Below are 12571 nucleotides of genomic sequence, written 5' to 3' on the forward strand. Positions count from 1 at the left end.
GGAGAGGAGGAGTTTCAAGGTGTTTCAAGAACGTATATGAATATGTCACCAGGATCACCCCATACAATAGCCTCACCCGTCATTCTCACTCCCTCTGCACAAACCCCCAGCTCTCCCTGTAATCGCTCAGTGAATTTAGGGTGACAGTTCTAGATGGCTCAGAGAACCTGAACATTCTCAGGACCTGCCACCTCCTGGCTTGCAGAGACTGACACTTGAGGCCACCCCAGTTCACCTTGATCCTTTCTCCTCCTCCCCTTCACCTGTCCTTCACAACAGGTACCACACAGGGTACTCTGCACACACCAGCTCAAAACAACCGTCATTTATCCAGTCGTTTGCTCAGCATGTAATGGGAAACTCCTACACGCCAGGCAAAGATCTCATTTAACCCTCACAATAACCTCAGGAGGTACACGCTACTAATTACAATCTTTAGCTAGCAAACTGAGTTTCAGACAGGTTAAATCATTTGCCTGAGAGAGGCATCTGGCTGGCTCAGTCAGCAGAGCCTGTGACTCTTGATCTCAGGGTGGTGAGTCCTAGCCCTGCACTGGGTGTAGAGATCACTAAAATAAATAAATACATAGATAAACAAACAAACGCTAAAGAAAATAATTCACACAGCTGGAAGATAATGGAGCTAAGACTTTTTTTTTAATGTTTATTTATTCTGAGAGAGAGAGAGCACAAGCAGGAGAGGGACAGAGAGAGAGGGAGAGAGAGAATCCCAAGCAGGCTCCATGCTGACGTGGGGCTCGATCTCACAAACCATGAGATCATGACCTGAGCCAAAATCAAGAGTCAGATGCTTAACCAACTGAGCCACACAGGCGCCCCAGAAATGGAGCTAAGATTTTAATCTGGGTCGTTTGAACACCAAAACCCACATACTTTCCAATTTTTACTATAAAAACATTCAAGTACAAAACTGTATAAAAAGGAAAAACAAACTTTGCCTCCTTCCTAAGTCAGCCTCAGCCAGCCCTAGCTGTTTGGACACTAGGGGTATTTTGGTTCTCTCTGAAATTCTTTTTAGTCCTTGACCAAATTTCCTGGATGCAGCTCAACTATGGGCAATTGGCCCTGGCATCTATTCTTGCCAACTATTATTTAATCCTTAATCCAGGAAATGCAGAACTGATTGTGTCTTTGAACCTTCCTAGACGGCATAGTGCCATCATCTTTTTGAGATTAAAAAAAAGAAGAACTGGTTATAAATGGAAGTGGTCCAACAGGGATCAGTCATGAGCAGGTGCAGAGAGAACATCTAAGGCTGCATAGGCCGGTGGCACAAACTCACAAATCCTCCACGATGAATGCACCAGCCCATTGCCTACAGCTGCATGAGGGAGCCTCTCAGGACTGGGAGACATGGGAGGGAAGAGGCTGAGCCGCTTCAGCCTAGAGCTGAGCCGCACTACAGCACATGCAGGGGTAGCCTGCATGGGGTAGCAATCTTCCCAGGAGGCAAGGCTGCCAGTGATGCACCTGTCTTCCACTTTGTGCAGAAAGTAAGTGGAAGTTACATATACGTTAACTCAGGGACAATGGCCTAGCCAGTTAGTCAGGGCCTGGTGGGAGATAATTTGGGAGCTTGGGGAGAAGGAGGTTTGAGAAGAGGCATTTGGATGACCTATGGGAGAGGGCATGAACACAGAAGATCTTTGTAGTACATGTTAATTCCCACCACAGAGCATCTCTGATGGAAGAGATTAAACAACAAAGCTGACAGTGAATTGGCCTATCTTTGTCATCAGCCACCCCGGTGCTGGGATAATGCCTGAATAAACATAGCAGCCACGATTGCAGGGATAAAGCCTATGAATGAGTCTAATAGCACAGGCTCTCAATTACCAAGTGCCAGCACCAAATACTACCACATACCCAACATATGACACCATCCCTCAAAGAGATCAACCAGTCACTTGGTGGCAAGTCAACTACATTGGACCTCTTCCACCCTGGAAAAGGCCACAATTCATCTTGACTAGGAAAGATACCTATTCCAGGTGTGTGTTTTCCTTCCCTGCGCACAGCCCTGAACAGTTATCACTATCCAAAGACTTATAAGAGTGCCACCAACTTGGGATTTCACGAAACACTACCTCAGACCAGGTGACCCACTTTGCAGCAGAGGTACTGTGGCAGGGGGCATATGACTGTGAAAACCACTGGTCTCTTTTTTTAATCTATAAGGGGTTCTCTCTCCCTGCCCCTCCCCTGCTCTCTCTCTCTCTCTTTCTCACAAAATAAATAAAATTTAAAAATTAAAAAAAACTGTTGCAAATTATCCTGCTTCTTCCAACACAAAATGTTCGACTGCATATATAAACAGAGATCAAAATAGAATGGGTTAAAAGATAGTACATTAAAAAAGTTTAATGTCAGGGGCTCCTGGGTTGCTCAATCGGTTAGGCGTTCGACTTTGGTTCAGGTCAAGATCTCATGGTTCGTCAGTTCAAGCCCTGCATCAGGCTCTGTGCTGACAGCTCGGAGCCTGGAGCCTGCTTTGGATTCTGTGTACCCCCTCTCTCTATCCCTCCCACATTCATGCTCTGTCTTGCTCTGTCTCTCAAAAATAAATAAATGTTTAAAAAAAACTTTTTAATAAATACATAAAAACTTTTAATGTCAGAAAGTTCACATGAGAAAGGGTTAAGAAGACTCAGTCGATAAGGTCTCAAATAACCTATGGAAGTCATTTACTCTAATATTTTATGATGTCTGGAACACAGTACACACTTCCTATACACCTGGTATCAAACGAAGAGAGAGATGCTTTGCAAAACTATTCTGAAACTGTAACACGCTGCAAAAATGCCGGCAGTTTGATTACAACCTAATATATCTAATAGGTACTATTTTACATCTTCTCAGAGGTTTAGCCTCATTTCCTTAACAAAAACGGGGTCCTTCTCCTTCCTTTAACTTCAGAACAACTGGCACAGTGTTTGTCAACTGGTACTTAGCATCTTTCCCCTGACCTGCAAGACCGTAACCAGTGAGCAAAACCGTGCCTTGGCACCCTGTGAACACTGCAAGCACAAAAGCTTCGGAAAGACTCTGTTTAAGGGAGGGTTTTGTTTTGTTTTGTTTTGTTTGTATCAGACCGTAAAAGACGAGGGGAAACTACATTTCCCCAAACCACCTGAAACGCCACCCAATGATTTGAAATGCATTTCTATCTGTCTGAATGTATTTCCAATCAAGTTATTTCTAATCATCTCTGATTTCAGGGCGCTGGTGTGTGTGCACCAATTTATCTTTATTTTTATTAAATAAGGAATCAAGGATGACATCTATCCTGTGCTCAAAATTTTTAATGGAACCAAAATCCTCTGAGGATTATCTTAAATCCGGGTAATATTCTTAAGTGGGACCTGAATGTTGCCAAATAGCTTCATGGTTAGAAACCTGTCTATCTGTCTTCTTAAAGTGATTCTATGAATTTGGCCCCCCGGGGTCATGAACCACTTCAGTGTTGGCATATATATTATGAGGAAACACAATGACTAAAAGTCACAGAACACTCAAACAAATGCCAGATCAGAATGATTAGGAAAAACTCCATCAATCCAATCCATCCCATTTAACCTCCTCTCTGTTTAAAAAAAAATTTTTTTTAATGTTTATTTTTTTGAGAGAGACAGAGACAGAGACAGAGACAGAGACAGAGAGATGGAGCATGAGTGAGAGAGGGGCAGAGAGAGGAGACCCAGAATCTGCAGCAGGCTCCAGGCTCCGAGCTGTCAGCACAGAACCTGATGGGGGGTTCAAACCCGCGAACCACACATCATGACCTGAGCTGAAGCTGGCCGCTTAACCGACTGAGCCACCCAGGTGCCCCTAATCTCCTCTTTAACCGGCCCCAGATCCTGTATTCCTTTCCTGTAACTGAAACTTTTTTCCTTCATCTCCTTCTCTTTATCTATGTTAGTACCCCCAGTGCATCAGTCAGCCAAACAGCTTTCTTTTCCAGAGCCATCTCAGATCTCACTCCCCAGTGAGGCCTTCTGAGTATGCATTAATTTCCAGAACCCAGCCTCCTTTGTGAAACTTGGAATTCCCCGCATGCAAATAACTGCTCCAGAGGCCACGCCAGGAACTGTTCACCACTGGTTCCTCTCCGCGGGACTAAGAGCCAGGCATAAGTCACCACTTGCTATCATGTAAACAGTTGTAATAACTACCAAGGACACTGAGTTGCATTATTTGAACAAGACATGAAAATAACATACTGCAAAAATTTTTAAATTCATTTCTAATATAATTTTTTAATGTTTATTTTTGAGAGAGAATGAGAGAGAGGAAAGAGAGGCAGAGCGTGAGCAAGAAAAGGCAGAGAGGGAGACACAGAATCTGAATTAGGCTCCAGGCTCTGAGCTATCCGCACAGAGCCCAAGACGGCGCTCAAATTCACAAATCATGAGATCACGACCTGAGCCAAAGTCACTCAACCGACTGAGCCACCCAGGTGCCCCGATTTCTATCGTAAAATATTTCTTCACATTAATGATCTACATTGACATCACACTGTAAGACTCACTCATACCTAAGTTAAGACGCTGATTCCCACCACAGCGGCCATGTGTCACATCGGCTTTGGTAGAGTACCTGAAAGCATCCTTGCTGTGTTCCATTTCCTTACCTGCTGCTCTGTACTGGAACAATACAATGGGAGCTTTAGTGCTGAAGTCTCGATGGTGGATTTTATGTGTCTTTCCAGCATACTGCTTTCTTCACGAGGTCTTCAGTGGTTGCACTTAAAGAAATGAAAAGAGATGAAAATTTCAAATGCCATTGCAAGCTAAGGAAAGGGCCATTTTTCAGCAAAAAGTTCAGAAACCATCAGTCCTTCAGATCATACCATGTAGACTGTCACTTTTCTGTCAAGCGTGTTCTGCATTAATTAAAAAATGCTTATATGTTGATCAAATTAATGAATAGATCAAAGAGGAGAGAGAGAGAGTGCGAGACAAATGCTCAGAAAGCAGGAGACCTATTTCTAGTCCTCTCTCTACCAATAAACTATGTGGCCTCGGACAAGTGACTTAGCCTCTCTGTATCTTACATACCTCACTTGTGAAACTGACACAGTTTTATCTTACTTCCTAATGCAGAAAACTAGAAAGGAGTACAACCCCCTATTTTATAGATAAAAAGAAACACTTAGAGTAAGTGACTTAATATCAGAAAGTCAGTAAAAGAGGCAGAGCTACAACCCAGGATTCTAGGCTCAAGTCTCCACCTCGTTTTCTGATTTATTCCAATACAACACGATCTAAAACCTTATGAAATAAGTTGGGTATTATAGGCCTATTTGACAAAAAAGATAAAAGTGAGGCATGAAGAAGTCATGTGGTTCAATCATGGCAAAGGTTTGACTAGAACCCAGGCATGCTAATGTCTAAGCCAGAGTCTGTCTACTATATCAAGCCAAAGTGCTCTAACTTGACCTCTTGTTTTTCTTTTTGAAAATATAAAGGTAAACTTGCCCCCAAATAGGTATATTTAGGTATAGCAAATGTCCTAGAAGGCCCAATCTGAATCCTATTTTGTTGGTTTCTTCTTTTATTACTTGAATCCTTCCCCTTTATTTGATCATAATAATTTTCTATTATGTTTCTACTATCTTAAGATGATGTTTACATCACTTGTTTTCAGTCTTTCTTCTCTGAGATTTGCATTTAATGACATAAATTTATCTCTAAGCATAATTTTAGTTGCATCTGCCAAGTTTTGCTAAGTCATATTTCCATTAACATTTGATTCAAAATATTTTGTGTTCTTAAAAGCACACTGCCTAATTCCAAGACTTTGAAGAATTTTCTAGTTATATTTTTTAATGTTTATTTTTGAGAGAGAGCATGCAAATGGGGGAGCAACAGAGAGAGAGGGAGAGGGAGAATCCCAAGCAGGCTCCACACTGTCAGCACAGAGCCCGAAGTGGGGCTCAAACTCATGAAACATGAGATCATGACCTGAGCCGAAGTCAGAGTCAGATGCTTAACCAACTGAGCCACCCAGGCACCCCTCTAGTTATCTTTATAATTGATTTCAGGCTTAGATCCTCTGTGGTCAGAGAAGTTACTCTGAATGAATAAAATTTTGATATCTGTTGAAATCTGATTTAAGTCCCAGCATACAGTTAATTTTGATAAATATTCTATGTGTACTCGAAAATAACATGAATTCTTATTATTGAATGCTGGGTTCTATATATGTCTATTAAGTTGAGTTTGTTTATCACATTGTTTAGGTCTTCCATAGGCTTTCTGATTTTTTTTTATCTGTCTATACTATCAGTTATCAATAGAGACGTGTTGCAGTTTCCCTATATTGTTTTGTGTTTCTACCAAATTGGCCCTTTTGTCTTCACAAAATCTTACTTATCTAAATTAAAATATTTCTTCCCTAAAGTCTAGTTTGTTGAATATTACTTATATATTCCCCATTCTTTTTCTTTCAATCTTCCTATCTTTATGTTCAGGGTATATCTATGAGTAGCATTTAATAGGGTTATGTTTTTATCCAGTCTCATAATGGCTGTCTTTTAGCTAAAGCATTAATTCCATTTACATCTAAGCGATTACTGATGTTACTTGTATCATCCATCTTCTTATCTGTTTACTATTTGTCCCACCTGTATGTTTCTTTTTCCCTCTTTCTTTGTTTTATTTTAAACAAGTATTTACCATTCCTCTGCCTTCTTTTTTCTATTTGGGCCCTTAATGGATTGGGTGATGCTTACACATATTGAGGGGGACTATCTACTTTATTCACTTCACCAATTCAAATTCTGATCTCTTCTAGAAACACTCTCACAGACACATCCGAAAATAAAGTTTTGTCAACTATCTGGGCATCCCTTAGTCCAGTAAAGTTGACACATATATTAACACATATAACTAAGCATCACAATGACCATGCGATGTTTATTCCAGAGATGCAAGCCAAGTTCAGTATTAGAAAAATCAATGTAATTCACCATATTAACAAACAAAAGAAGAAAAATTACATGATCACATCAATCAATACATGAAAATTATCTGACAAAATTCAACACCCATTCATGATAAAACTCTTATAAAAACAGGAATATAGGGGAACTTCCTCAACTTGATAACGAGCATCTACATGTAATGTTATACTAAATAATGAAAGGCTAAATGTGTCCCTCTAAATGGACAAAGCCAGGATGTCCATTCTCACCATTCTTGTTTGACACAGTACTAGAAGTTCTAGCCAGTGCTATAAAGAAAAGAAATAAAACTTCTATGCATCATAAAGGAAGACATGACATTTTCCTTATGTGCAGATGACAATGAATGTCTACATAGAAAATCCTAAGAACTCTCCCCCATTTAAAGAAAAGAACTAATAAGTAAGCTCAACAAGGTTTCAGGAGACAAGATAAACACATAAAATAACCATATGCCTATAAACAACAATGAACACATAGATACCAAAACTAAAAATACAACATAATTTACAATCACCCACCAAAATGAAACTCTTAGGGAAAATATAACAAAATGTGAATAGAACTGGTATGTAGAAAACTACACATCAAGATGAAAGAAATAAAATAAAATATAAATTGAATGGCATACTATGTTCATGGATTAGAAGACTCAATGTAGTAAAGATGTCAATTATTCCTGAATTTATTTTTTTAATTACTCCTGAGTTTATACATAAGTTTAATACAATTCCTAGCAAAATTTCAGCAAGATTTTTGTAGATACAAACAAGATTATCCTAAAATGTATATGAAAAAGCAAAAGAACTAAAATAGCTTAACATTTATTAAAGTAAGACAAAGGGGAAAAATTTAGTCTACTTGATTTCAAGGCTTACTATATAGCTATAGTAATCAAGATGATGTGATATTAGTGGAAAGACAGACACATAAATCAATGGGATAGAAGAATGAACTCTAAAGTAGACTCATATATTTACACCCAAGTGATTTTTGACAAAGGTACAAATATAATTCAAAGGAAGAAAGATAGCATTTTCAATGAATGGAGCTGAAGAAATTGAACATTCACAGGCAAAAAAGAAAAAGAAAAAGAACTTTGTTCTAAAATTCACACTTTATAGGGGTGCCTGGGTGGCTCAGTCAGTTAAGCATTGGACTCTAGATTTCAGCTCAGGTCATGATCTCATGGTTGATGGGTTCGAGCCCCCCATTGGGGTCTGCATTGACAGTGCAGAGCCTGCTTGGGATTCTCTCTCTTCCTCTCTCTCTCTGCCCCTGCCCCGCACTCCCACTCTTTCTCTCTCTTCTCCCTCTCTCTTTCAAAGTAAATAAACTTTTAAAAATTAAAATAAAATAAAAATCACACTTTATACAAAAATTAACTCAAAATGAGTCATGAACTTAAATCTTAAATATAAAAGTATAATTTTTTTAATGTGAGAAAATAGATGTAGGACTAAGCAAGGTGTTATTAGCCTTGAGACCAAAAGTATGGTCCATAAAAGGAAAAATTGATACACTGGTTTCATCAAAATTAGTGTTTGCTCTGTGAAACTTCCTATTTAAGAAAGTGAAAAGACAAGCTACAGACTGAGAGAAAATATTTGCAAGCAACCTGTCTGGTAAAGAACTAATATCTAGAATATAAAAAGAACTCTCAAAACTCAATAATAAAACAAACAATCCAATTAGAAAATAGGCAAAAGACAGGGGAGGGGCCAAGATGGCAGAACAGCATGAAAGTTTTTTGTGTGTCTCTCATTCCTGAAATGCAGCCAGATCAACACCAAACCATCTTGCACACCTAGAAAACTGAATTGCGGATTAACACAACAATCTGCATAACCTGAACCACAGATCTCAGCAGGTACATGGAACAGAGAGGTGAACTGGAGGAGAGAGAAGCCTCAGAGGGCAGGGAGCTGCTTTTGCTTGCAGAGAGATGACTGAGAGAGGACAGAGACAGGGGGAGAGTATGAGAAAGCATCCCCCCACCCCCTGCCTAAAAGCAGCTGGAGAGAAAAGGAAGAGTACACAAGGGACTCAACCAAAAAGGGAGAAAGGAGAAAGGAGAGAGTTTAAATTCCATCAAGACTCTATAAACAGGGGGAGCACAGAGTCTGAAACTCTGCAGCTCCATACCTGGCAGTACTCTGGTGGGAAGGGCAAATCCCCAGGAGCAGAAAGCAAGGTCCAAGGGGGTACTCAGGCCACACAGGAGAGTCAGTTCCCCTGCTGGGAGGACATTTGGTGGAGACTGTGCAGAAACCCCAGAGGCAAAGGTCCCAGTGGGCCCTGGAGAACAACCACATTCACTGGTGCTGGAACAAAGACGTTAAGGGGGAAGCCTGGTGCCAGATGTGTGTTGTGATTTACCATAATCCCTGAAATGCTGCAGCTACACAATCATGTGAACTTTTTCTGGGGCGGGCTGGCACCCAGCTGCAGTCTCTGGGCATCAGCAGCATCACAGTCCCATGAACATTCCTGGGGGTGGGCGGTACCTGGCCATTGCTCAGTGAGACTCTCCCACAGAGAGTCAGGATGGGTCAAAGCCACAGTCCCTCGGAAGTGAGGGGTTGGGAAACACAGCCGAATCTGAGATAAAACTCATGAGGGAGGTGCTGCCTGGCATTCTGATGGCTTGGTCACGGACAGTGTAAAAGCACGGAGTGGACAGAAGCCAGAGACAAAGGACAGCTGCGTGACTGATGATCAGGGAGGACAGAGTCCCAATACTAGAGACTGGGTAGCTGGGTGATACCATTTTCACCCCTCCTGCACATGCGCATACACACCCCAACAACCCACCTCAGTAAGGTAAGCAGCGCCATCTAGTAGAGACCAGAGCTGTTACACTAAACCCTGCCCAACTGGACCAACCGCGCTCTTGAGGAGGAACACCACAAGTCTCTCCACCTGCTCAGTTTACAAACTATAAAATGCTTCATAGTTTGACTTCCAGAGGAAACCAATGTAATTTCAATCATATTTCAGTCGGTCCGCTGGTCCATCTATTCAATTGTTTTTTCTTTTTCTTTTCTTTTCTTATTCTTGAATACAGAAAGAGAAAAAAATTATTTTCCATTTTTATTAGAAATATTTTTCTTTATTTTTTTCTACTACATCTTTTACTTATTTGTAAATTTTTCAAATTCTATTTTACTTCCAACATTTCATTTTATTCTATTTCATTGTACTCATTTTTTCAAATTTGCAAACGTTTTCCTTGTTTTTCTTTTCTTATCTTTCTTTCTTTTCTTTATTCTTTCTTTTTTTTCCCTTTCTTATCTTTCCCTTTCTTTCTCTAATCTATCAATCTCCTTTCAACAACCAGACCAAAATACACCTAGGATCTAGCATCCTTTATTTGATTTTTTTGTGTTGTTTTAATTTTTTAAATTTAATTTTTTTACCTTATTAATTCCTTTCCTTCCTTCAAAATGACAAAATGAAGGAATTCACCCCAAAAGAAAGAACAGGAAGAAATGACAGCCAGGGACTTAATCAACACAGATACAAACAAGATGTCTGAAAAAGAATTTAGAATCATGATAAGAATACTAGCTGGGGTTGAAAATAGATTAGAATCCCTTTCTGCAGAGATAAAAGAAGTAAAAGGTAGTCAGGATGAAATAAAAAAAAATGCTATAACTGAGCTGCAATCTCAAATGGATGCCACAGCGGCAAGGATAGATAAAGCATAGCAGCATAACAGCGATATAAAGACAAACTTATGGAGAACAATGAAGCAGAAAAAAAGAGAGAAACTAAGGCAAAAGAGCACAATTTAAGAATTAGAGAACTCAGTGACTCATTAAAAAGGAACAACATCAGAATCACAGGGGTCCCAGAAGATGAAGAAAGAGAAAACGGAGTAGAAGGGTTATGTGAGCAAATCACAGCAGAAAACTTTCCTGACCTGGGGAAAGACACTGACACCAAAATCTAGGAAGCACAGAGGACTCCCATTAGATTCAACAAAAACCGACCATCAACAAGGTGTATCATAGTCAAATTCACAAAATACTCAGGCAAGGAAAGAATCATGAAAGCAGCATGGGGGGAAAAAAGTCCTTAACCTACAAGGAAAGACAGATCAGGTTCACAGCAGACTTATCCACAGAAACTTGGCAGGCCAGAAAGGAGTGGCAGGATATATTCAATGTGCTGAATCAGAAAAATATGCAGCCAAGAAATCTTTATCCAGCAAGGCTGTCATTCAAAATAAAAGGAGAGATAAAAAGTTTCCCAGACAAACAAAAATTAAAGGAGCTGGTGACCACTAAACCAGCTGCAAGAAATTTTAAGGGGGACTCTCTGAGGGGAGGAAAGACAGGAAAAACCCCAACAAACAAACAAACAAAAACCCAAAAAGACAAAAGCAACAAAGACTAGAAAGGACCAGAGAACACCACCAGAAACCCCAACTCTACAGGCAACGTAATGGCAATAAATTCATATCTTTCAATACTCATTCTAAATGTCAATGGACTAAATGCTCTAATCAAAAGATATAGGGTAACATAATGGATAAGAAAACAAGATCTACCTATATGCTATTTACAAGAGACCCACTTTAGACCTAAAGACACCTTCAGATTGAAAGTAAAGGGATGGAGAATCATCTATCATGCTAATGGTCGCCAGAAGAAAACCAAAGTAGCCATACGTATTTCAGACAATCTAGACTTTAAAATAAAGACTGTAACAAGAAATGAATAATTAAGGGGTCTATCTGCCAAGAAGATCTAGCAATTGTAAACATTTATGCTCCAAATGTGGAACACCCAAATACATAAATCAATTAATCACAAATACAAAGAAACTCACTGATAACAATACCATAATAGCAGGGGACTTCAACATCCCCATTTACAGCAACAGACAGATCATCTAAACAGAAAATCAACAAGGAAACAATGGTTTTGAATGACACACTGGACTGGATGGACTTAACAGATATATTCAGAACATTTCATCCTAAAGCAGCAGAATACACATTCTTCTCCAGTGCACATGGAACATTCTCCAGAATAGATCACATACTGGGACACAAATCATCTCTCAACAAGTACAAAAATATCAAGATCATACCGTGCATATCTTCAGACCACAAGACTATGAAACTCAAAATCAACCACAAGAAAAAATGTGGAAAGATAACAAATACTTGGAAACTAAAGACCATCCTACAAAAGAATGAATTGGCTAACCAAGAAGTTAAAGAGGAAATTAAAAAGTACATGGAAGCGAATGAAAATGATAACACCACAGCCCAAAACCTCTGGGACACAGCAAAGGCGGTCATAAGAGGGAAGTATATAGCAATGCAGGCCTTTCTAAAGAAGGAAGAAAGGTCTCACATACACAATCTAACCTTACACCTTAAAGAGCTGGAAAAAGAACAGCAAATAAAACCCAAAACCAGCAGAAAGACAAGAAATAATAAAGACTGAGCAGAAACCAATGCTATTGAAGCAAACAAAACAAAAAACAAACAAACAAAAAACAGTAGAACGGATCAATGAAACCAGAAGCTGGTTCTTTGAAAGAATTAAAAAAAAATTGATAAACCCCTAG

At 39.6% G+C, this 12571-nt stretch overlaps 1 long non-coding RNA gene across 3 annotated transcripts in view; it reads right to left on the bottom strand.

Moving 5' to 3' along the window:
• The window catches only part of LOC111557339, a 243063-nt gene that overhangs the window by 222868 nt on the left and 7624 nt on the right, over positions 1 to 12571 (bottom strand). For all 3 annotated transcript variants that reach the window (XR_006588440.1, XR_006588441.1, XR_006588439.1), the window contains exon 2: positions 4652 to 4765. This is a non-coding gene — a long non-coding RNA (uncharacterized LOC111557339). The remainder of the gene's footprint in view (positions 1 to 4651; positions 4766 to 12571) is intronic.

Source organism: Felis catus, chromosome D3 (assembly GCF_018350175.1).
Source record: "Felis catus isolate Fca126 chromosome D3, F.catus_Fca126_mat1.0, whole genome shotgun sequence".
In the NCBI taxonomy this organism is placed as follows: domain Eukaryota; kingdom Metazoa; phylum Chordata; class Mammalia; order Carnivora; family Felidae; genus Felis; species Felis catus.